The 27,540-nt window shown below is 41.0% G+C and overlaps 1 pseudogene; it reads left to right on the top strand.

Moving 5' to 3' along the window:
• Positions 1 to 129: 129 nt before the first annotated feature.
• LOC143680346 (olfactory receptor 5G25-like) lies at positions 130 to 26,966 on the top strand (annotated as a pseudogene).
• The last annotated feature ends 574 nt before the right edge of the window (positions 26,967 to 27,540 follow it).

The raw sequence follows: 27,540 nt of genomic DNA, 5'->3' as shown, positions 1-27,540 counted from the left end.
GTCTCATTTTACCAAAATAGTAAATCCATTCAAACTAACTTTTTTTCTTTTTGCAATTCCCTACCAAATATGTCTAAATCTGCAAGCATGCCTAAAGATAATAGCAATTGGTGTTTGCTAGAATCCACTATGGTTTACAAGTCCCTCATCATGAGCTTTACCTCATTTAATACTGGCATCAATTTTCTGAGGGATGTACTATTAATGTCCAATCTTCCAGGTGAGAAAAGAAGCTTGAAGACCTCAGATAACTTGCTGGAATTACCCTGTGAATGAGAAGTAAGAATTATCCTGTGAATGAAAACAGATTTTCTGATTTTAGATTCTAAGATCTTTCCTCTCTACTTTCAGACTCAGGATCTAGACATATTTGGTAATAACATGACTCTATGATTTAGAATCAAGGCAGAAGGAGAGATTTTGGGGTCTTTGTGCAAAGAAAGGCCTTAATATTTAGGGAAAAAAGGCAACATGGAATAATAGAAGAAGTACATTCTCATATTTCAGAATCTAACCTAATTAAATCAACAATGATTCCTTACAAGGTTTATATTCAAAGAGATTTATTCCAATAGTAGCTTTCACACTTAAGAATCAGAAATACCTAAATGTCCAATGATTAGGAAAGAAAAGCTGCACCACCTTTGTATATACTGACTGTTTTATAGAAGATTTATAGTTAAAAGTAGTTCTAACAGCATTATTAATGGCATGGACTCATGCTTGCAAATATAGCCGGTGAAAAAATTAGTCTGTAAAATTGTATTTCCTGAAAAGCATATGATTAGAAGCAAATATACTAAAATGACTTTCATCTTCTTTGGATTACAGTGCTATTGAAGAGTCTTTTCCTCTTTGTTATTTCTGGAATTTCCCAAGTGTTCTATAGGTCCCTGTACCCACACTTCCTCATCATGTTCTAACTCTTCCTCTGGAAAGATAAGGTAGATGCCTCACCTCAGACGGAATGCTCAAGATTCTGCTGACTTCTGTGTTTAAACAAGCTCGATGTTTATTTTAATGATAAAATTCTGCAATATGAATACCACAACCAGCCTTTAGGGGAGCTGGAATCTTTTAACCGTGGAAGACAATGTGGATTTTTTTGCAGGAAATCATTCAATAAGGCATTAGAGTAGGAGTTCCTCTGAATTGAATCAATCACTCAGGAGACTGGAGGCAGTATCTCTGGATCCCTTGACCCAATGCATGTATTCCAAATTCCTGGACGACTAACTCCCCTGAAGCTCCTCAGAGACATTATAGAATTCCTTCTGCCATCCAGGGCATCTTCCCTTTCCATAATTTATCAAGGATTTCTAGGAACTTACTATTTTCCAGTAGTCATTCTGGAAAACCTGGAGTTGAGAGATGAACAAAACTTTCTTCTCTATATATGGAGAGCTTCCAAAAACAAGCAAAATAAGCCAAACACACATAAACACATATGTATCTAAATAAGTGAAAGGAGTTGCTGTGCTCATAGATTGAAAGACTAAATATAATTAAGATGCCAATTCTACCCAAAATGATTTATAGATTCAATGCAATGTCATTTAAAATCCCAACAACTTATTTTACAGAAATAGAAAAACCAATAACAAAATGTATTTTGTCTCTCTCAAATGGAAAGGCCCATGGTGAACACAGTGATGTCTGCTGGTGGCTTTCTCTTCAGGCTTTTTGCTTCATGAAGCTCCCCCAGGGGTGTATTCCTTCTTCATCTCCAAAGGCCTCTGGTGGCATGGGCTCTCTGCCTCATGGATTTCTCATCTCATGGCTCTGCCGTTATTCTCTCTGTTGCTCTTGTCATTCTCAAGCTTTCACCAAATGCTTCCCCTGCCTTTTTATTGTATGCTGTGTGATGGGGTCATATTTCATTATTTTTCCATGTGAGTATCCCATTATTGCAACAGCATTTGTTGAATTTTTGTATGCTTGTTTTGCTTGCTTGTTTGTTTTTTGGGAAGTGCATGGACTGGGAATCAAACCCAGGTCTCCCACATGGCAGGCAAGAATCTACCACTGAACTACTCTTGCATCCCATAAAATACTTCCTCTTTTAAAGGATTCAAGTAAAGTAATCAAGACCCACCTGGAAAGGGTGGAGTCACATCTCCCTCTATTCAAAAGTTAATACCCACAATTGGATGAGTCACATCTACTTGGAGATAGCCTAAGCAAGTTTCAAATATACAGTGCTGAAAAAGTTTGAGAGAAGTGTTTGCTCCAATATTGGATCAGGATTAATGGCTTTTCTAGGTTACATAAATCTTTCAAACCAGCACAGTTTGGTTCTCTGAAAGACAGTTATACCTTTTCAATCTCTCTCTTCCAAGTTCTTCATCTCATTTCTAATCAATAAGTGAACATTCTACAATGCTGCAATGTATGCCACTCTCAGTACCTAAGGATTCAAACTCTGAAACTAGGAGAAAAAGAAGTGCTTTTTTAGAATTGAAAGAGCTCTGGTCTTATCACCAGCAGAATTGTTTGTGCCTCTTTTACTCTACCTCTTTCTTAGAAGTTATGCATCTTTGTATGTTACATAACCTCTCTGAACATCAATCTCTTTCTCTGTTAAAATCGGTATAATAATACCCATTCTATTTATCTTTAAAGTTTTGTTGTCAGACTTAAAAGGGATAATGGAAATAAAAATATGCTTTTCATGCAGAAACTTGTTATTTTTCTTTATTACTATAATTGTGATTTTACACCAAAGGCAAGATTTTCCAGGTTCCCCATGAGAAATACTCCAATCAAATCCTTTGTATCACAGAGAAAAATATAATCATTCTTCTTAGTTGCATAATGATATGGAATGTTTGGCTGAGTATTAGGGGTTTCAATCCTTCTAGTAACTCACTATTATTAGTATCTACTATCTCTTTATAAAGTGCTTTGAGCTACTTGAGGTCTAACGTTAAACGCATGTTAGTGTAGCTATTATTATCACTTGCTGATCTGCTTTCAGATAAGTTAATTTGACTTGGGGCACACTTTGGCCTTTTATTATTCCAGCAAAGTTTGTTTGAATAACATGCCAATTAGCTACTGCTGCCTTGGCTTAAAAGGCATTGTCTCATGCTGTCATTCAGGAAATGCTGCTTTTACCACAGACACTCCCAGCCTCCAGTTGGTCTCCTGTCAGCCTGAGTTTGACTGGCCAGAGTCCTGTCACAAGCAGGATGCAAGTAATGGAGCTTTCCCTGTTGGAGTAGCATGACCCCATTTTTCACAGATTCAAAGAACCTTTGAAGTTTTATTTTTTTGGTAGGGGTGGGGAGGTGAGGGGTGAGGGTGCATGGGCTGGGAGTCAAAACTGGGTCTCCTGCATAAAAGGGGAGCATTCTACCACTGTACCCCTAGAATCACTTACTTTTGTAATCATAGCTTCTCCCTTCTCTCATGACCAGAAAGAAGAAATGACGATCTGTTCCTGAGAAATGAAACACGAGCATCCAGAACTCGGTGTTCTGGATATTCAATGACTGAAAGGATAGATGATGAGAGATAGAGGAAAGAGGAGGAGATTAATTCCTAAGGTCCAAGAGTGCAAGAATTTTAGATGTTTTTTCACCACTCTGTTCAAAGTGTCTAGCATAGTATAGGACCACTCTAAATATTTGTTAAATAAGTGAATAAACTCATGAATGGTCAGGAAGATGGGACCTGGTTTCAACTTTGCAAGTGACTTTAGCTCACTTTTAAAGTCTGTTTGAAGAGAGAAAAAGCAGAGAGATATTTGTGAAGGATTTGCCATGCACCCATAATTTTTACTTGCCTCATTTTCTTTAACTCTCACAATAGTGGTGCATGAGACATGTTCTGAGCCTCATTTTGCAGAGAAGAGAAATAAGAATCAGAGAGATTGTCTTGTGCCAGGGGCTAGGTGGCTTAAAAGTGATGGAAATGGAAGTGGCCTTTCAAAGATTTCCTCTTATGATTCTCTGATATTCAAAGAAATAAATGCATGCCCTGGGGTCATTCTTCAAGTGGCTGGTTAATGCAGTTTTACTTTCAAATTTCATGGTCATTTTACTTCCTGATAAGTCATATACAGTATCATCTCCCCTCAGTTTTGGAAGATGTGACAGGTTTACTCTGGTTTCCCACAATCCTTGGTCCATGGTCCCCAGTTTAATGAGCTTTATGAAATTTTTTGGCCTGCAGGTCACAGAACACATGTTTTAGAGGTCTTTATATACCATTCCTACTTAGTCTCTTCAGATGCATGGAGTCAGATTTGTAGACAAGGGTTGCTCTAATGTGGGGATTTATTGAAGTAAGCAACACCCTCTGTCCACAACTGGTATCATGAACCTTCTTCTTCTCTCTTACTTCTCTCCTTTTCCTTCCCTCCTTTATTGCCTATCCTATACTCCTTATCCCAATATCCCTCTTTTATTTTTCTTCATATTCTTCCTTATTTCTGTGGAGTTTTCAGAGAATAATGAAGTATCTCAGTTTCCAATGTCTCTTTTGATGAAGTAAAAATTAGCATTTGTGTTTCTCAAGATCTGGATGGTGTATCGCCTTAGCCTGTGTGCATATGTGAGTATGTGTGTGTGTGTATATATGCATGTCTCTTTCAAAGTGAAGAAGGAAGATTTAACTGGCTCCCTGGAATATGCTGTCCTAAAGGGAATATCTAGACAGCTCTTTGTGTGTGAAGACAGAAATCTATTATAGTATATGAGTGGTGTGGTAGTAAGGGATAATAAATATATTTTGGAAAATATATTTATTGCTTGTTTTGAATTGTAGAGTTTTTTAAATCTTATTCCCAGTGTTTCTATTGTGTTAGCTATGCACATAACATAAAAAATTTCCTAGTTAGCATACATACTATACATCTTGCAATTATTTTGTAGTACAATTTTTATAGAAATTAAGGATGATAAAATTAATGTTCTAATGAAAAGGAATATAAAGACTATATGTGCAAAAAGAGTTAATTTAATTTTTTTCTAAGTATCACCACATGTGTGACAATGCACACTGTGCCCTCAGTGCTTATTTTTTAGGGAAGGAAGGAGGAAAGAAAAAGAGACATAGAGAAAGAAAGAAAGAAGGAAGAGGGGAGGGAGAGAAGAAGGGATAAGAGGGAGGGTAGAGCAGGCAGGTAAGGACCCCATTTCCCATCTGTCCCCCAAATTTTCATCCAGATCATACTAGAGCACAATGTCAGAGCAAGTTGCATTGACTTTCTGTCTTAGAACTGATTACTTCTTGGCCCATTATCCAGAGAAACTCATTCAGCTCTTTGTCATCTATATCAGAGTCAAAATATTGAGATTGTACAGTATCCATCCATTTGTGTCTAGCTTATTTCACTGGGGATTATGGCCTCAATGTTAATCCATGTTGTCATATGATTTGGGACCACATGTTGTCTTATTGCATAATATTCCACCATATGGACATACTACATTTTGTTTATATACTGTTGGTGGGCACTTGGATTGTGTTCATTATTTATCAATAGTGAATAATGCCACTATGACCATCGGTGTGCAAATGTCTGTTTACATCACTACTTTCAGCTCTTCTGCATATATACCTAGTATTGGTATTGCCGGGTCATAGAAACTTGATGGTTTAGTTTCCTGAGGACCTGCTGAACTGTCTCCCATAGTGTTTGTACTGTTATACAGTTTTCACCTTATTCATTGAATAAGTTCAGATTTCTCCAAATCTTCCTAAATATTTGTAGTCTCTTTTTGCTTAATAGCAGCCATTCTTACAGTTGTGAGGTGGTATCACATTACAGTTTTATTTACACTTCCCTTATAGCTAAAGAAGATGAACAATTCTTCATGTGCCTTTTAGCCATTTGCATTTGTTTTTCAGAAAAATGTCTATTCATATCTTTTGCCCATTTTATAATTGGGTTGTTTATTCTTTTGCTGTTGAGTTGTATAATTTCTGTATGTATGTGGGATATCAAATCTTTATCTGATGTTTTTTTCCCAAATATTTTTTCCCAGTGAGTTGGTGGTCTCTTCACCATTTTGACAAATTCCTTTGAGGACAGAAGCTTTTGATTTTAAGGAAATTTATCTTTTATTTCTTTCATTTCTTGTGATTAGTGTGTAAAATTCAGGAAACTACCTCCTATTACTAGGTCTTGAAGATGTTTCCCTATGTTGTTTTTTTCCAGGAGTTTTACACTACTGGCTCTTATACTTAGGTCTTTTATGCATTCTGAGTTAATTTTTGTATAAGATGTGAGACATGGGTCCTCTTTCAATCTTTTGACTATTGACACAGTTTTCCCAGGTTCATTTTTTGAAAAGACTATTCTATACCAACTCAGTAGACTTGGAGGCCTTGTCAAAGATCAACTGCCTGTAAATTTGGTGGTCAATATCCACACTTTAAATCAGTTCCTTTGATGAAGACTTCTGTTTGTGCCAACACCATACTGTTTTGACAACTGTGGTTTTGTCATAAGCTTTAAAACCAGGAAAGGTTAATCCTCCCATTTCACTCTCTGTTTTAGAATACCTGTAGCTATTCAAGGCTTCTTTCCTTTCCAAATAAATTTGGTAACTAGCCCTTTCAAGTGTTCAAAGTAGTTATTGATTGGTATTGTTTGAATCTATAGATCAGTTCAGGTAGGATTGACATCTTAACCACATTTAATCTTCCTATCCACGAGCACATAATATCTTTCCATTTATTTAGATCTTCATCAATTTATTTTTGCAATATAAATTATAGTTTTTTTGTGTACAAGTCCTTCCCTGGTAAGCTATTCCTAAGTACTTAATTCTTTTAGTGGCTAATTTTTTTTGGCTCTTTTGAATGGATTTTTTTTTCTTTAATTGTCTTCTCAGTTAGGTCATTACTTGTTGCTCTAGTTTGCTAGCTGCTGGAATGCAATATACCAGAAATGGAATGGCCTTTAAAAAGGGGAATTTAATGAGTTACTAGTTTACAGCTCTAAGGCCGAGAAAATGTCCCAATTAAAACAAGTCTATAAAAATGTCCAATCAAAGACATCCAGGGAAAAATACCTTGGTTCAAGAAGGCTGATGAAGTTCAAGGTTTCTCTCTCAAGTGAGAAGGCACATGGCAAATACAGTCAGGGCTTCTCTCTTGGCTGGAGGGGCACATGGTGAGTATGGTGTCATCTGCTAGCTTTCTCTCCTGGTTCCCGGTTTCATGAAGCTCCCCAGGAGGCATTTCCCTTCCTCATCTCCAAAGGTTGCTGGCTTGTGGACTCTCACCATCTCATGGCTACATTGTCTGCTCTCTCTGAATCTCTCATTCTCCAAAATATTTCCTCTTTTGTAAGACTTCAGAAACTAATCAAGACCCACTCAAAAGTGTGGAGACATGTCATCCCCTAATCCAGTTTAACAACCATTCTTAACTAAATCACATCATCCAAGGAGATGATCTCATCACAGTTTCAAACACACAGCATTGATTAGAGATTATTCTACTTTTATAAAATGGGATTTATATTAAAACATGGGTTTTCTTAGGGGGTATACTTCCTTTCAAACCAGCACATTCCACTCTCTGGCCCCTGAAAAAGACATGTTTTTCCCACATACAAAATACATAAATTTCATAACAATATCAGAAATCTTAAACCTTTCAGTAGCAAAAGAAATGAAGTACAAACTTAGAGACAGTATAAAATCTCATCAAGTCAGTTACAGACATGGTCTATCCTAAGGCGAAATTCTCTCCATTTGCTCTGGACCTTTGAAAACTCATAACAAGTTATATGCTGCCAACATACAAAGGAGGAACGTTCGTAGGATACATATACACATTTCTATGGGGAGGAAAGGACATAGGGGTCACTGGACCCATACAGTTTCAAAAACCTGCAGGGCAAATTCTATTATATTTCAAAGTCTGAGGATCATTTATCCTTAGGGCTTCTGAAAGCAGCAGTCCCACCCTTTCCAAGGGCCTATGCAGAGGCCTGCCTCTCTTCAAATACAACCTTGGGGGACATTGGGGAGACCACCTTTTTCTCAGCTCCACCCTCTCCAAGCCCTGAGGCCACACCCGGGTTCTCTGCCATCTCCAGAGCACACACTAAATCCCTCCATGTGGTGGCAGCCAGGCTCTCCTCAAACTCCAAGGAATGTGCTTCACCTTCTCCAAGGCCTGAGGCAGCGCAGCTCTTCCACTGCAATGAGGTGGAAGGCCCACTCTCTGCCTTTGGGGCAAACTGATCCTCTCCACGTGGTTGGGTGGGTCCGCTCTCCTGCCCTGAGGCTTCTTAACTTTAGACGTCAGTCTCTATGGCTTTGTCTCTGAAGTTATTTTTCCTCCAGTGTGTTCCTTCTCTGAACCCCTCAGTCCAGACTGGCAGTGGTTCTGTTTATACAGGTCCCACAGCACTCTCGTTGGCTTTCTATGCAGTAGTGTTGGATCATGCCCATCAAACATAAGGAGTTTCAACAAATCTTTCCAGGATAACTCCATGTCCGATCCTGGCTTTCTCTGAAATGTCTGACTGGTTTCACATTTGGTTAAATCCACACACAGGGCACTATACTCTGGGGTCTCCCTTTTTGTAGGCCCAGAATTTTCCAGAATTTCAATTTCTGGTTTCTTTGTACCCAAGAGTTCAGTTCTCAGCTTATCTCTCTCCTGTCACATTTCACTATAAGCTGTCTGGAGAAACCAAGCCACACCTTCAACATTTAATTTGGAGATCTCTTCTGCTAAATATCCATGTTCATGGCTTTTACAATCTGCCTTCCAGACAAAGCCACTAGTCAATTTTACCAGATTATCTGTCATTTTAAAACAAGGATCACCTTCCTTCCAGTTTGCAATAATATGTGCCTCATTTCTGTCTAAGGCCTCATCCGAGATATCTTTAGAGTCCACATTTCTACCAACAGTCTCTCCAAAGCATTCTAGGCCTTCTCTATTAGGCTTCTCACAATTCTTCCAGATTCTTCCCCTTATCCATTTAAAAAGCCATTCCAACATGTTTGGTATTTGCGAACTGCAGCAGCACCCCACTCTTGGTACCGAAATCTGTTCTAGTTTGCTAGCTGCTGGAATGCAATATGCCAGAAATGGAATGGCATTTATCAAGGGGAATTTAATGAGTTGCTAGGTTACAGTTCTAAGACTTAGAAAATGTCCCAATTAAAACAAGTCTATAGAAATGACCAATCAAAGGCATCCAGGGAAAGACACCTTGGTTCAAGAAGGCCGATGAAGTTCAGGGTTTTTCTCTCAAGTGAGAAGGCACATGGCGAACACAGTCAGGGCTTCTATCTTGGTTGGAAGGGCACATGGTGAACATGGCATCTGTTAACTTTCTCTCTTGGCTTCCAGTTTCATGAAGCTCCCCAGGAGGCATTTTCCTTCTTCATCTCCAAAGGTCCCTGGCTGGTGGACTCTGCTTCGTAGTGTTGCTCTCTCTGAATCTCTCATTCTCCAAAGTATTTCCTCTTTTATAGGACTCCAATAAGCCAATCAAGACCCAACAAAATGGGTGGAGACATGTCATCAACTAATCCAATTTAACAACCACTCTTGACTAAATAACATCATCCAGGGAGATGATTTCATTACAGTTTCAAACATACAGTATTGAATAGAGATTATTCTATCTTTATGAAATGGGATTTATATTAAAATGGCTTTTCTTAGGGGGCATATCTCCTTTCAAACCAGCACACCCCCTTTTGGGGAGAAACCTTCTCCAGAAATTGCAAGCCATCATCTCTTTCAAAAACAATTTGGCCGAGCTCTCCTTCAATACAACACCCTTGACAATCTTCCTCACTTGCCCCTTATTGGAAGAGTATTTACTTACTGCAGAAGTGGTGCTGCTGGCCCCAGGCCCATATTTGTGGGAGTTTAAAGAAAAAATACCAGGTGTATGGGCAGAAACTAACCTACCAGGATTAGCCACCCACTGGCCCTCCATTGTTGTCCCCTGCCACCCCAATCAGAGTCCGACAATACCCAATAAGCTTAAAGGCTAAAAGAGGCATTGCAGTCCACATCAAAAGTCTCCTGGATGCAGGTATTCTAGTCTCCTACCATTTGGCCTGGAACACCCCCCTTCTCCCAGTCCAAAAACCCAGGACCAATGATTTCCAGCCATTGCAAGATCTATGAGAGACTGTGCTTAACCCATATATGCTCTTGAGCCTGTTACCTCCCAGCCAGCAGGTCTACACTGTTCTGAACTTAGAGGATGCCATCTTTTCATTTCTCCTGGCTGCAGTAAGTCAACTCATCTTTGCTTTTGAATGGACTGACCCAGGTGGGGTGCTTCTCTGGACAACTAACCTGGACTCAGTTGCTGCAGGGTTTCAAAAATTCTCCCACCCTGTTCGATGAGGACTTAAGCCAGGATCTGGCCTGTTTTAGACAACAGCATCCAGAGATAACCCTCCTACAATATGTGGATGACCTCATACTTGCAGCTAATAATCTGTCAAACTGCAAAAAGGCAACTGAAAACTTGTTACAGGAACTAGCCCATTTGGGCTATCAGGACTCAGCCAAAAAGACCCAACTCTGCACCAGCTTAGCAACATACTTAGGGTATGAATTAGAATGGGGAAAAAGGGTTCTGTCTTCTAATAGGATTGAAGCTATCATAAAAATATCCTAACCAAAAATGAAAAGGCAGGTATGGAAATTTTTAGGAGCAGTTGGATATTGATGGCTCTGGATTCCTAGGTTTGCAGAAATAACAAAACCCCTGCACACTAGCACAGGGGGAAAGAAGGAAGCTCTAACCTAGACCAAGGATAAGCAAAAAGCTTTTAAAATGATGAAACAGGTGCTTCTGAGCACCCCTGCCTTAACCTTGCCTGACCTGTCCAAATCTTTTCAACTACACATCACTGAAAGCAGAGGAATAGCAAAAGAAGTCCACACCCAAATGCTAGAACCATGGAAAAGGCCAGTTGCCAACCTGCCTAAAGTACTAGACTATGTGGTGGCTGGGTGGCCAAGTTGCCTCTGAGCCATTGCCACCACGGTCATTTTAGTAAAAGAGCATCTATATTAACTCTGGAACAGGACTTACACATAATGGCCCCACATTCAGTAGAAACATTACTAAGGAGCCCGCCCGAGAGATGACTCTCAAATGCCCAGATAACCCAGTATCAGGTATTGCTACTGGACCCCCCAAGAATCTGCTTCCTAAAAATGGTGGCTCTTAACCCCACCATCTTGCTTCCCAATGATGACCCATCTGAGCCCATCCATTGCTGTCACAAGATCTTGGAATCTTTCACAAACCTGAGGGCTGATCTCACTGACAACCCCTGGCCAAATCCTGATGAATTGTATACAGATGGGAGCGGTTACATCTCAGAGGGAATCAGGTGTGCAGGGGCATAGGTGATAAAAGTGGGCCAGGTCATCTGGGCTCAGGCCCTAGGACATGGGACTTTGGCCCAGAAGGCCAAACTAATAGCTCTGACACAGGCTCTAAGGTGGGGAAAAGGAAAGGCTGTCAATATCTACACAGACAGCAGCTATGCCTTCACAACTGTGCATGTCCATGGGGCACTATATCAGGAGTGGGGACTTTTGACATTGGAAGAAAAGGAAATAAAATATATACCAGAAATACTCACCTTGCTAGAGGCTATCTGGTTGCCAAAAAGAGCAGCAGTTTTACAGTACAAAGGATATGAAACTGCAAAATTCAAATTGAAAGAGGCAATGTCCCAGCTTATAAAACAGAAAAAGAAGTTGCCCAAAAAACAGTGGGGATGCTGAAGATATTTCCTGTTTTACCAGAGCAAGTGCTGCCGAGCCCTCCAAAATATACCAGGGAAGAAATTAGACTGGGAGAAACTCTGGGCCCTCAAACAGATCTGGATGGTTGGAAAATTATCCTGGACAGGAGAATCCTAGTGCCAGAGCACCTGGGGAAAAATATGGTTATCCAGGTTCACCAAAGTACACACCTGGGCAGTACAAAACTAACTGAACTCTTACAGAGAGATCACTACATTCCCCGATTGCAACAACAAGCCCACAGGTATTATCCAGATGCCACATGTGCACCCAGGTAAATTCTGGCTGAGGGAGGGAACCAGGCTGGCCCCAAGGAACCAGGCTGAGGGAACAAGCCCCAGGGGAACAGTGGGAAATAGACTTCACAGAAATGTTACCTGGTCCATATGGATACAAATACCTGTTAGTCTTCATTGACACCTTCTCCAGATGGACTGAGGCATTTCCTACCAGAACTTTTAAGACAGCACAAATAGTAGTAAAAAAACTGGTTTCTGAAATTGTCCCCTGATTTGGCCTCCCAACTGCAATGGGGTCCAACAATGGGCCAGCATTCATCACCCAAGTTACCCAATTGTTAACAAAAATGTTAAATATCAAAAGGAAATTACATTGTATTTATAAACTACATAGTCTAGGGCAAGTTGAAAGAATGAGTAGAATAATAAAGAAAACTTAAACTAAAGCTCGAGACTGGCAAAAACTGGATGAGTTTTCTTCCATTTGCCCTCCCAAAAACTACATATACTCCCTATGTTAAGGGAATTACCCCATATGAAATTATGTTTGGATGACCACCTCCCCTAATCCCTTAATTGGGGAAGAAAAAATAGCTCAATTAAATAACTATTCTCTTCTAAAATCATTACAGACCCTGCAATCTACCAGTCAGCAAACTCAGGAAACGGTGAAGGCAGCCCATCCAGGACCAATAAATCCTGCCCCTAAAAAGATCTATTTCATGTGCAGCCTGGAGATTGGGTCTGGATAAAGAAACTTCAGCCAGCCACCTTGGAGGTCCGGTGGACGGGACCCCTGCCAGTGATCCTTTCAACTCCAACAGCAGTGAAAGTTGTTGGAAAACGCCACTGGATTCATCACACCCAGATATAAAAGGCTGCCCCAGACTACATCCTTGAAAAATGGACCATCCAGCAAAATGAGGATCCACTAAAGATAAGACTTTCCAGAAATCTCTCTGGGTCCTCTTGATATCCCTGTTGGGGATTGTGGGGAAAAAAACCCTCACCAGGTTACAAACTATGCCTGGGAACTCACTAAAATGGTGGATGGAGTACTGGTGGCTACAACCACCACTCCCTCCCAACCAACCCTCCACTTTGATCTCTGCCAACTGTTTGGACACCTGGGGAAGGGGAAGTATTGTAACATGTCGTATATGGGTGTGCTACCCCTCAACAAGAAAAAGGTTTATGGCATACCCAATATTATGCCTGCTCTGCAGAGTGAAGTTCTAACTGCCAAGGGGGTGGCCAATATTACTGTGCCTACTGGAGTTGTGAAACAATCGCAGAATGGACTAACCAAGACCCATTCATAACTTTAACAAGGGCACCAGCCCATAACCCCAACAGTTGCACCTGAAGCTCCTGTAACCCAATGATTATTACTAACCCATCCTGGCATAGCCAAACCTGGGTGAGTGGAAAAACTTGGGGATTGAGATTATATGTCTTGGGTTACAACCCAGGCACCATTTTCACCATTCAAAGGTCCCTTCCCCATAAAGCAGACAATCCCATAGGACATAATCGAGCTCTCAACCCTGGCATAAAACTGGCACAGCCCCCCAGACTCAGGGTCCCACATCTGATAGGCTCGAGCTCAAGAGCCTATGCTACCCCAAACTACCAAATAAATTCCTCTCCCTGCCCTAAAAAACCCCTGCTTGACATGTTAAATTCAGTTTTCAAGTTCATGAATCAACCAATACGCTTATTACTGAAAACTGCTGGCTTTGCTTAAACCCTGAACCCCCTTATTACATTGGAATAGGACGTAATATCTCCCTAAGCCTCATGGATACCCATATCAGAAACCTCTCTGTCCAAGAAGTACAAGGCCAACACATATGCATGTGGGGACAGGAACCAAAACTCACCCTAGGAGATCTCCAAGGGCAGGGAACCTGTATTTATTCTGAGAATTTTAATCTAGCCAAATCCCCTTATAGAGACTCCTGTGGTCTCATCATGTCACTGAAGGACATTTTAACTTCAACCCCAGGTGGATGTTACTACCTCCTTGTAGCCCCTGATGGTACCTATTTTGCTTGCATGTCTGGTATTACCCCCTGTATAACTCCCCCAATAATGGCAGTCGAGGAGGAATTTTGTATTTTAGTTCACATTATCCCCCAAGTATATTATTATTCTGGGGAAGGAAGTAGGGGACATTTAGAAATCACTTACTGGGCCAAGTGAGCCCCAATCTTAGTGCCCCTCCTTGTCAGACTGGGCATCGCAGGATCAACTGCAGTTGGAACTTCAGTCCTTATCACCAGGGACCAAAATTTTAAAGCTCTTAGCAAGCAAGTTGATCTGTATCTTAGTGAATTAGAAAGCTCTATCATTCATTTGGAAAACTCCCTAAATTCACTGACTGAGTTCATCCTCCAAAACCACAGAGTCTTAGACCTCTTACTTCTGAAAGAAGGGAGGTTATGCATGGCCCTTGGAGAGATCTGCTGCTTCTATGCCAATCATTCTGGAATAATTAGAAATAGTCTATTCCTAGTCTGTAGCAGGTTGCAAGAGTGGGAAGAATGCCAAAAAATTGAAACCAATTGGTATGAAAACTTATTTTCCTGGTTCCCATGGCTAACCACGCTCTTATCCACCATAGCAGGGCCCCTAATTTTCATATTATTAGGCTTAATGTTTGGACCCTGTGTAGTCAACTTTCTAATCTCATACATGCAAAGAAAAATACAAACTTAGATTATTAGTCCTTGGAACCCAATATCAACAGATTTATAATCAAAATGAAGAAACAATGATTTGATTCTCTCATAAAACCAGTGGGGAATGTGGAGGGGCAGGAGCAATTAATCAGGTCCAAGCAGAGAAAGTCCCCACAACATTGGGGTGGAATGTCCTCAAGAGTTAAACAATAACCAATATTAGGGAATTGAGGGAATGGGATGTGTTTTGGCAACAGCTAACGGCATTCTTCTGCTTCTATGATCACACTTGTTTGCTAGCAACTGCAAAACCACAGCATGATTTGAGCCTTTATAAGCACACCTTGAAAATCTCTGGGGGCTGCTCTCTGAATCTTCCTTCTTGGAGGTTTCTGAGGCAGTTGCTGGCCAGCTAATAAAGACCCCCAATTGGCTTGCAGTTCTGAATTGTGTGGTCTATCTTTTGGTGCACCCCACAACAATATATTGAGGCATAATCTAATAATATTCTAGAGACAGCTTATGTTGTTTTCTGCCAGGTGAGCAGAGTAACTAGAAATCTTTAGTAACCTTAAGTAAATCAGGTACTGAGGAGATCTGAAGCTGGGCTATAATCTGCATGAAGACCAATCCACTATTGGGTCTTATGATTCCTAGCATGTTGTCCGATAGAGTACTAACTCAGATCTTGGGGAAGGGAGTCACCAAACACCAATCCCTGGAGGGCTTTGAACAGCCTTCTTGTCCTGAAGAGTGTAAACACGTTGGCCAACTTCTCTAGTATTGGGTAGTACATCTTAGAAAAAGTGGTTCTAATAGCTGGGTTTATCATTCTAAATTTCCTTTTCTTTCAATATCCTTATAATTCTTTCATTCATGTTAACTCTCTTAAGAATTCTAAGAGATGAAATGACGTTCAGCTTTTCTTGTTATTCTTGGTAAGGGAGGGCTCAGATTTCAAACCTTTTCCAAAATGCTTCCTCCTTTACAGGATTCCAGTAAAAGACCCAGTTGGAATGGGTGGGGTCATGTCTCCATCTAATCAAGTTTAATACCCACAATTGGGAGGGGCACATCTCCGTGGTGATAGCCTAATCAAGTTTCCAATCTATAGCACTAAATAGAGATTAAAAGAAAGGGTTGCTCCCAGAAGATTGGATCAGGATTAAAACATGACTTTTCTATTGTACATAAATCCTTTCAAACTAGTTTAGCAGGTAATGGTAATTACCTTAAAGAGAACCTGAATAAAAAGAAAGCAAATGAGTGTTGGGTTAAAGTCAGCTGTACTGACCATCTCAGTTGGAGGGATATTTAGCAGAGTCCTGAATGAAAACAAAGAAGTAGATTGTGCACATATCTGGAGAGGAACATGTTAGTAGTAGAAGAGAGAGACAAAGACTCTGAGATGGGATCATGCTTTGCTTGTTCTAAGAACAGAATGATGGCCTGTGGGTGCTAAAATGGACTGATAGGGGGAGGTGAAGTAGATTTCAGACTGTTCTACTATTATGTTTTTTCGGGGCTATTGTGAGAATTTGAGTTAATATCCTCAAAGAACTTAAAAGAAGACCAGACAGAGTAAACAACACCAATGACAAGATTAGCTTCCTGTAGTAGCTTTTATGTGAATAAATGTCATCTCTTTCCTGAAATCACAAAAGGCTCCTCATTGCTTACAGAAATAATTTTAAAATCCTTTGCCTAATATTAAATTATTTATGAAGTTTGGGCCTAAATCTCTTTCAAACTTTCTATTTTGAAATTTTCACACGGTCTTGGTGGCAACTCTTTGACTCTCAAAGATGCTGTCCAAATCTACTGCTGCATATAAACACCCCTATTCCACTTTAGTTTTGTTTATCCTGTATCTTAATCTACCTTTGAGCTTCATCAGTTCTGTGAAACCATTTTCAAATCTTTCTGGTTCTAATGATTCCACCCTCCTTGTAACTCTTACATCAATCATCTGGCCCCTATAACTTCTGTGTTCTCAGAATCTGCTTCTAAGCGTAATCTCTTTGAGGACAGGCTCTGTTTAGAATGCTCAGATCTGTATAGCACTAAGGACAGGCATTCATCAAGCAGTTGTGGAAGGCTCCAAATTTCTAAGGAAGGTCAGTTACCAAAGGGAGAAAGAGCTTTATTTTGGGCAAATACACTAGATTCAAATCCTCTGAAAATTTTTTTCCCAGAAAGTAACTTTAATATCTTCCCTATAGGCTTCATCTCCTGAACTTTCGATTCCTTGAGAGAGTTGACCTCAATTTACTGTACAGCTCTTTAGAAAAACTTCTTCTGCATGCTGGGCAAAACTGAGAGTCAGTGAGCTCTTTCTCAAAGTACTGTTGGAAGGCCCACTTTGCAAGATGGCTTCCCTCTATCCTGCTGGACACCTGCAGGAGCTGAGACGAACAACCAGTCTACTTTTTTGCTCAATGGTAATTGACTTTTTTTTTATCAGTAACTGTTTTGTATTTCACCTTGACGTAGGCAGGCAAACAGTCTAATGGCTTGTTTCTTCAGACAGGTGAGTTAAATGAGTTCTGAAATTGCAAAAATGAATTTAGAAGGCTGGGAAAATGTAACCTCTAAACTTGCTTGGAGAATAATTTGGTACAAATAATAATGTCTACTCTTTTTCTCTTTGATTTCAGTTATCTAACTTGAATGTACATTTTGTTTGAAATTGGTGTTTGGCATAGAGATACTGAAGATTTATGAACTCCTTGATTGTTAGAATTAAGAAGGCGTTACTTTTTTGGGTCTTATTTTTTTTTCACTTTACCTACATTGGATTTTATATGTTGGAAACAGACCTCTGAATCAGCTGACCTAAATTCTCCTACAGCTTTTATAATGTGGCTTTTCTTTATTAGAATATCTGGCCTGTGTGACACTGAGAAAAGTACAGCTTAATAGACTTTTCCAGTCAGCAACTATTTTTATACCCTGGATTTCAAGTAGAATACAGAGCTTTTAAAGCAAAGCTATTGTCTATGGTGTTTATGCTTCATTGCCTTTGTTTACACAGTAATAAAAAAAGACTTGAAATACATTTCTGTGTGTATTAGTTAGGGTTCTCTAGAGAAACAGAATCAACAGGGAACACTTGCAAATATAAAATTTATGAAAGTGTCTCACGTGACCGTAGGAACGCAGAGTCCAAAATCCACAGGGCAGGCTCCGAAGCCGATGACTCCAATGGATGGCCTGGATGAACTCCACAGGAGAGGCTCACCAGCCAAAGCAGGAATGCCACCTGTCTCCTCTGAGTCCTCCTTAAAAGGCTTCCCATGATTGGATTTAGCATCACTAATTGCAGAAGACACTCCCCTTTGGCTGATTACAAATGGAATCAGCTGTGGATGTAGCTGACGTGATCATGACCTAATCCTATGAAATATCCTCATTGCAACAGACAGGCCAGCGCTTGCCCAATCAGATGAACAGGTACCACAACTTGGCCAAGTTGACACCTGTCCCTAACCATGACAGTCCACCCCTTGTCAACTTGGCACATATATATATATATATATATATTACCTTAGACCATACTTAATTTCCAAATGAAAACAAGCACACATTTTTTCTTTTACCTGACAATACTCAACTGTCCAGCATATAACTGGAAACACATTAAATCTCCCCAGAATAGTGTGCAAATCCTTGGGCAACATTCATTCTTAAACTTGATATCTTACAACTTAAATAGTATAACACAAACAAAACAGCATTACAGTCCTCGTTTCTGTAACTGATCACGTGGTCGAAGTTCATATTTATCACTACCTTCTTCCACTACCCATTCCATGTTCCCTTTCCCCTCAGCAAGCACTTCAGCTGGCCATGGTTCTTTGCCTGGTGGGGTGACCCAAACCTTCATTCCTGAAGTCTCAGAGCCATTAGTGGTCCTGCCTGGATTGTGTTGTTGCAGTTTTCCATTGATTTTAATCACAGGGCATGGTAGTACTAATAGACGCCCCAGGGGATCTCCTATATCCCAAGAAAACTCTTCTTTACCTCCATTATGTAGTTGCAGTCCTACTTCCTTCTGATAGTCAGGGTCAATTACCCCAGACAGTAATGTAATCCCCTTCTTGGTGTGTTGATCCAGAGGCATAAGTAGCCCAAAGTGGCCAGGTGGCAATCTTAACTTCCAGTTCAGTGGTATCACTGCTGTTTCTCCTGGAGAAAGCACACCCCGTTTTGGAACTAAAACCTGTAGACCAGCAGAACTCAGGGTAGCAGGGACAGGAAGCAAAAATTTTCCTAGTGGATCACTAGGAGTAATAGTGAGTGGCACCACACCCATTTCCACCCCTTGGTTCCTGGACCCATGGATCCTGGCTATGGGAGAAACAGCACCATACAGTGGACGCTGATTCAGAGCATACACAGCTTCCTGGAGAACATTACCCCAGCCTCTCAAGTTTTTTGCCACCTAGTTGGCACCGTAATTGAGTTTTCAAAAGGCCATTCCACCGTTCTATCAATCAAGCAGCTTCTGGATGATGGGGAACATGGTAAGACCAGAGAATTCCATGAGCATGTGCCCATTCCCGCACTTCATTTGCTGTGAAGTGTGTTCCTTGATCCGAAGCAATGCTATGTGGAATACCATGACGATGGATAAGGCATTCTGTAAGCCCACGGATAGTAGTTTTGGCAGAAGCATTGCATGCAGGGAAAGCAAACCCATATCCAGAGTATGTGTCTATTCCAGTTAGAACAAATCGCTGCCCCTTCCATGAAGGGAGTGGTCCAATGTAATCAACCTGCCACCATGTAGCTGGCTGGTCACCTCAGGGAATGGTGCCATATCGGGGGCTGAGTGTGGGTCTCTGCTGCTGGCAGATTGGGCACTCAGCAGTGGCTGTAGCCAGGTCAGCCTTGGTGAGTGGAAGTCCATGTTGCTGAGCCCATGCATAACCTCCATCCCTACCACCATGACCACTTTGTTCATGAGCCCATTGGGCAGTAACAGGAGTTGCTGGGGAAAGAGGTTGACTGGTATCCATAGAACGGGTCATCTTATCCACTTGATTATTAAAATCTTCCTCTGCTGAAGTCACCCTTTGGTGTGCATTCACATGGGACACAAATATCTTCATGTTTTTAGCCCACTCAGAAAGGTCTATCCACATACGTCTTCCTCAGACCTCTTTGTCACCAATTTTCCAATTATGGTCTTTCCAAATCCCTGACGATCCAGCCAAACCATTAGCAACAGCCCATGAGTCAGTATACAAACGCACCTCTGGCCAGTTTTCCTTCCAAGCAAAATGAACAACCAGATGCACTGCTCGAAGTTCTGCCCACTGGGAGGATTTCCCCTCACCACTGCCCTTCAAGGACACCCCAGAAAGGGGTTGTAATGCTGCAGCTGTCCACTTTCGGGTGGTACCTGCATATCGTGCTGAACCATCTGTAAACCAGGCCCGAGTTTTCTCTTCCTCAGTCAATTCACTGTAAGGAACACCCCAAGAGGCCATAGCTCTGGTCTGGGAAAGAGAAGGTAATGTGGCAGCAGGAGTGGAGACCATGGGCATTTGGGCCACTTCTTCATGTAACTTACTTGTGCCTTCAGGACCTGCTCTGGCTCTATCTCGTATATACCATTTCCACTTTACAATAGAGTGCTGCTGTGCACGCCCAACTTTATGGCTTGGTGGGTCAGACAACACCCAACTCATGATAGGCAACTCAGGTCTCATGGTAACTTGGTGGCCCATGGTTAAGCGTTCAGTCTCTACTAAAGCCCAGTAGCAGGCCAAAAGCTGTTTCTCAAAAGGAGAGTAGTTATCTGCAGCAGATAGTAAGGCTTTGCTCCAAAATCCTAAGGGTCTGCGTTGTGATTCTTCTACAGGGGCCTGCCAAAGGCTCCAGACAGCATCTCTATTTGCCACTGACACTTCCAGCATCATTGGATCTGCTGGATCATATGGCCCAAGTGGCAGAGCAGCTTGCACAGCAGCCTGGACCTGTCGCAGAGCCTCCTCTTGTTCATGTCCCCACTCAAAATTAGCAGCTTTTCTGGTCACTCGATAAATGGGCTGGAGTAGCACACCCAAATGAGGAATATGTTGTCGCCAAAATCCAAAAAGACCCACTAGGCGTTGTGCCTCTTTTTTGGTTGTGGGAGGGGCCAGATGCAGCAATTTATCCTTCACCTTAGAAGGGATATCTCGACATGCCCCACACCACTGGACACCTAGAAATTTTACTGAGGTGGAAGGCCCCTGTATTTTTGTTGGATTTATCTCCCATCCTCTGGCACGCAAATGCCTTACCAGTAAATCTAGAGTAGTTGCTACTTCTTGTTCACTAGGTCCAATCAACATGATATCATCAATATAATGGACCAGTGTGATGTCTTGTGGGAGGGAAAAACGATCAAGGTCTCTGCGAACAAGATTATGACATAGGGCTAGAGAGTTGATATACCCCTGAGGTAGGACAGTGAAAGTATATTGCTGACCTTGCCAGCTGAAAGCAAACTGTTTCTGGTGGTCCTTACTAATAGCTATTGAGAAAAAAGCATTTGCCAGATCAATAGCTGCATACCAAGTACCAGGGGATGTATTGATTTGCTCAAGCAATGATACTACATCTGGAAGAGCAGCTGCAATTGGAGTTACCACCTGGTTGAGTTTACGATAATCCACTGTCGTTCTCCAGGACCCATCTGTTTTCTGCACAGGCCAAATAGGAGAGTTGAATGGGGATGTGGTGGGAATCACCACCCCTGCATCTTTCAAGTCCTTAAGAGTGGCAGTAATCTCTGCAATCCCTCCAGGAATACGGTATTGCTTTTGATTTACTATTTTGCTTGGTAGGGGCAGTTCTAGTGGCTTCCACTTGGCCTTTCCCACCATAATAGCCCTCACTGCACGAGTTAGAGAACCAACGTGGGGATTCTGCCAGTTGCTCAGTATGTCTATGCCAATTATACATTCTGGAACTGGGGAAATAACTACAGGATGCGTCCGGGGGCCCACTGGACCCACTGTGAGACGGACCTGAGCTAAAACTCCATTGATCACCTGGCCTCCATAAGCCCCCACTCTGACTGGTGGTCCAGAGTGACGTTTTGTGTCCCCTGGAATTAATGTCACTTCTGAACCAGTGTCTAATAATCCCCGAAATATCTGATCATTTCCTTTTCCCCAATGCACAGTTACCCTGGTAAAAGGCCATCGGTCTCCTTGGGGAAGACTTAGAGGAAGATTAACAGTATAAATTTGTGGCAGTGTAACAGGTTTCTCCCCCATAGGGACCTGGCCTCCCCTTCATTCAAGGGGCTCAGGGTCTGTAAACTGTTTCAAGTCTGGAAATTGGTTAAGGGGCCGTGACTCTGTGTTTTTGTAATTCAGGTTAGACTTCTGTTCCCTTGACCTAGAACTCTTTTGTTTATACAGCTCCAACAAGAATTTAGTAGACTGCCCTTCTATTGTATTTCTAGGCACCCCATGATTTACTAGCCAATGCCACAAATCTCTGCGTGTCATATAATTTTGATGCCTCCTTTGAGTTTGTTGTCTATTATAATAGCCGCGTCTACCCTGTCCTTGGTGATTAAGTGCTGCCACCTGGCTTCTGCCAACTCGGGATCCTGTCATCCCCATTGTGTTTAAGGATTCCAGCTCAGTGACAGCAGTTCCTACAGTAATATCTGACCTACAGAGAAGTGCAACCACAGAGCTCTTGAGGGATGATGGTGCTAGTCTCACAAATTTATTTCTCACTGTTCTGGTAAAAGGTGCATCCTCTGGACATTCCTGGGGTGTAAGAGCAGGCTTTGCATGATAAATCCACTCTAACATCCCAATCTCTCTAAGCCTCTGGATCCCCTCATCTACATTATACCAGGGCAGTTCTGGCATTTCAACCTCAGGTAATGTTGGCCACCTTTTGATCCATGTTTCAACCAACCACCCAAACAAGCTGTTAACACCTTTTCTAACTGCTCTAGCTATAACATTGAATGCAGAATCTCTGCTTAGTGGGCCCATATCAATAAATTCAGCCTGATCCAGCCTTATATTCCTCCCACCATTATCCCACACTCTTAAAATCCATTGCCACACATATTCCCCTGATTTCTGTCTATATAAATTGGAAAACTCACACAGTTCTTTTGGAGTATAATGTACCTCCTCATGTGTGATACTTTGTACCTCACCTTTAGGGGCCTGTTAGGACTTTAGTCTAGTTATAGGTCTAGAAGAAATGAGGGGTGGTGGGGGTGGGTCATGAAAAGAATTAGAAATATCTTCCAAGCCATTTGCTTCAGGGCTTTCATTTGCAGTTTCATCTGGTGAAACAGGATTAATAACTCTAGGGCTAATCCCTTCAGGAGGAGGTTGGGTGGCCAATTCCTCAAGGCAGGCTGGAGGTGGGGCGGCTATGTCCTCAGGGCAGACTATTACAGGGTTATCTAAAGAAGGCTCAGCATGGTCTAAGGTTTCAGCCTCACCTCCAACATCATTATCAATCCATATGTCACCATCCCATTTTTCAGGGTCCCACTCCTTTCCAATCAATGCCCTCACTTTAACGGCAGACACCATGCAAGACTGAGATTTCAGTTTACGTTGTAAAGTTGCTACTCTAACAATAAGATTCTGAGTCTGATTTTCAGAGATCTCAAGTCTACGGCTACAGGAAATAAAACTTTCCTTCAGGATACTCATAGAAACCTCTACATCTTTCAGACGGCACTTAAGCTTCTTGTTTGAAGCCTTAAGCCCATCCCTTTCACCCTTTAATGTAGACAGTGTATCTAACAACAACCAACCAACATCTCTATAACTCTTATTTCTACAAAACTCTGTAAAGGTGTCAAAAACATTATCCCCCAGAGTCTGGCTTCGTACAAGCGAAGCATTAGGAGAATCGAATGATGATATTTTGACTATCTCCTTTGCCAACTCAGTCCATGGATTGGGAGTGTCATTCTGATTACGGGAATCAGAGTCCTTAGTGTCTCTGAGCCCAGTCAGAGTAGAAAACCATTCATAAAACCCATTTTTAAGATTCTGTTCCTTAAGAACCACCCCACTCTTGGTACCAAGATGTATTAGTTAGGGTTCTCTAGAGAAACAGAATCAACAGGGAACACTTGAAAATATAAAATTTATGAAAGTGTCTCACGTGACCGTAGGAACACAGAGTCCAAAATCCACAGGGCAGGCTCTGAAGCCGATGACTCCAATGGATGGCCTGGATGAACTCCACAGGAGAGGCTCACCAGCCAAAGCAGGAATGCCACCTGTCTCCTCTGAGTTCTCCTTAAAAGGCTTCCCATGATTGCATTTAGCATCACTAATTGCAGAAGACACTCCCCTTTGGCTGATTACAAATGGAATCAGCTGTGGATGTAGCTGACGTGATCATGACCTAATCCTATGAAATGTCCTCATTGCAACAGACAGGCCAGCGCTTGCCCAATCAGATGAACAGGTACCACAACTTGGCCAAGTTGACACCTGTCCCTAACCATGACACTGTGCTTAGAAAATATTAACTTTTTGACACATTTAAATGCTAAGGTATTTTTTCTTAACTATTTTGAAATTAAACCACTGCAAGCTCTTTACTTGTCTAAGTCCCATTGACTGTGTGACCACAGATGTCAGCATCTTTTCAGTTAAATAATTTCCATGCTTAACTACAACTCTTTAGAAGTTTTCTTACCAGGGGTGAGAAGACTTCTGTGAATGCTTTTCTTCCCTCCCTTTAAATATAAAGTGATGTTCAAATTTTTGTGGTTTTTGAAAGGTCCAAAACTCATACCTCCCCTCCCTTTTTAAATTACTCTTGTTTATACTATCCTCATTCCCCTATCCATCCCTTCTCTTATTTTTGAATCAACTTTTAATTTTTAAATAATTATAAATTCATAAGATATTTTAAAGAGTATATAGAGGTCCCATGTATCCTTCACCTAATTTTCCCTAATGTTTACATCTCATGTCACTATCACACAGCATCAAAACCTGGAAAGTTGATATTGGTACAACATATGTGTATAGTTCTCTGTCATTTTATTGCATGGATCAATTTGGGTAAACACCACAATCAGGATGAAATCTTCTCTACTGCCAAAGAATCTCTCCATACTTTCCATGTATAGTCACACTCACCACCTTCCCTCTCACCATTCCTAATTCTTGGCATCCACCAACATGTACTCCATACCTATACATTTGCCATTTGGAGAATGTTATATAAATGGAAGCATAGAACATGTAACCTTTTCGAAGAGGCTTTTTTTCACTCAGCATAACTTCCTTAAGATTTACCTAAGTTGCTCTGTGTATTAGTAGTTTGTTCCTCTTTATTGCTGAGAAGTATTCCATGGTATGGATGTTCCATGGTTTGTTTAACCATTCCCCTCTCATAAGACATTTCAGTTGTTTCTGATTTGGGGCCTTTACAAATAAAGCTGTTATGAACAATCTTGCCTGGGTTTTTGTGTGGACTTCAATTTTTATATCTCTGGGATAAAATATGCACACTTTTTATATTTTATGTGTGTATAAAATACACAGGAGTGCTCCTTTTGATTCTTAAAATATTTGCTTTTCTTTCCTAAATGTCTGTTTTTCTCTCTCAAGCTCATGATACACAGATTGGGTCAAGGTACCTATCCAATATTTAAGACCTGGTCTTTTCGCTGATGTACTTACTTCACAATTTGATAGAAAGTGAACTAGATTATTGAAATATACATAAATATTTTGAAGAAATGCTGGTATCATGGAGGAGACACTGGTGAGGACTTTGATCCCTGCTCCAAAGTAAAATTTTCTTGTCTCAGCCTGAGCTCCTTTTTTCAGATCAGATGTTGTCTTTTAGTCAATTCAATTAAATAGCCCCAGCATCTAAGTGAAGGGAGGAAGGTACATTTCTAAAACCTATTTACCCTTAATCTGGAATGATGAAAGATAGCCTAAGTATATTGAATTCATTTACAGCTTTTCCTATGAAATGTTTAAGATATCCTTTGTTCAAGGCAGGCATTTTTAGAAAGGTAACTTGGAATAGTTAGTGGACTTGCTTTAGATAATCTCTAAAGTTTGCTTCTAGCTCTCAATTTCTATGAAGCTGTACAAAATTATCCATTGAAAGAGAGGGAACTGAGGTCTGCTGGCTTGCTCAGTGTCACCAGATATCAGGACACCAATGACTAAAACTAGAGCTTCTTGGCAGTTAGCTCATGCTATGAAACCAAACCAAACAAACAACTAAATTTGGATGTGAGATTAAGAAGTCTTTAAATATGACTTTATTGCAAAGAAAAAAATGTTCTCTTTCTCACAAAAGATCAAATCAGATTATGGAATCAAACTTTGGTGATTGAATTTTTGTTCATTGGCTTGGCAAATAATTTCCAGCTACAGGTTGTTCTCTTCCTGATATTTCTTTTTGTTTATCTTGTCACTCTTCTGGGAAACTTGGGGATGATTGCTCTTGTTTGGATGGATTCCCATCTCCACACCCCGTGTCCTTTTTTCTCAGCCATGTGTCCTTGGTGGACATCTGCTCCTCTTCAGCCATTGGCCCTAAGATGTTGGCTGACATCTTTGTGGAGGAAAAACTAATCTCTTTTCTTGGTTGTGTTGCCCAGGTATGGTTTTCTGGTCAGTTTGCAGTGACTAGGTGTTTCCTCCTGGCTGTCAGGGCATATGGTTGATACATAGTCATCTGTAAACCATTGTTTTACACACTGATTAGGTCCCAGTGGGTCTGCATGCAGCTGGTGGTAGGACCCTATGCTGTGGGTCTTATAAGCACTATGACCCATATGACTTTCACTTTCCACTTACCCTACTGTGGTCCAAATATCATCAATCACTTCTTCTGTGACCTTCTCTCTGTTCTCTACCTGGCATGTGCAGATACCCAGGTCAATAAATTTTTACTTTTCACCTTGGCTGGGGCACTGGGAGTGCTCAGTGGTCTCATTATCTTGATCACCTACATTTACATCATCTTTGCCATCCTGAGGGTCCGTTCAGCTGATGAGAGATGCAAAACCTTCTCTACCTGCTCTTTGCACCTGACAGTTATCTCCATCTTCTATAGGACACTCTATCTGTGTATATCTGAGCTCTAGTTTCTCTCTGGACATCAATAAAGTATGTCTGTGTTCTATGTAATGGTGATTCCCATGTTGAACCCACTTATTTATAGCCTGAGGAACAAGGGTGTAAAAGATTCATTCAGAAGGACATTTGAAAAAAAGAAATTTCTTGTAGGTAGGTAAACTCAATACCATAGCTTAAGAGATAATACATTAGAGAGGCAAGCAGACTGGAAATGTGCTGGGACTCCTGTGTTTCAGGTGAAATTCACTCTTTATGACTCTGTGTCATTGACAGGCCACAATAGCTTTAAGTACCAATTTTTTCATATCTATATTCTCATTTCTATCTCTAAAGGAATGAGATTTAGAAGTTTAGCCTGAGATGGATGAACTATAGAATGCCAAAGTGACATAGAATGCCTAGCTTTTGTGACTAGGAAAAGAGAGATTCTTTATTAAATCCTGAATAAAATGGAGACATGGCCAGTAAACTTGACAGTACCTGAGTTTTGCCTCCCAGGATGTTCTTTTTCTGCAACTATCTGCAATGTTGGCCTCACTCTTTCAAAAACTTTTCTTGTAAAGGGTATTGTCCTATTGGTATGTAGCAATAACACCTTCTAATACTACCTTATGGTTTGCATCCACTGTTTCCTCTGGTGATAGCAACATCTTGTTGGGATTTTGCCACTGTAAGTATATGATTTATCTGTGTAAAATGCAGAATGCATTGCTGTCTTTTAATAAAGTGCTA

This window comes from Tamandua tetradactyla, chromosome 4 (genome assembly GCF_023851605.1).
Source record: "Tamandua tetradactyla isolate mTamTet1 chromosome 4, mTamTet1.pri, whole genome shotgun sequence".
In the NCBI taxonomy this organism is placed as follows: Eukaryota; Metazoa; Chordata; class Mammalia; order Pilosa; family Myrmecophagidae; genus Tamandua; species Tamandua tetradactyla.
This window is presented reverse-complemented; position numbering and strand designations above follow the sequence as displayed.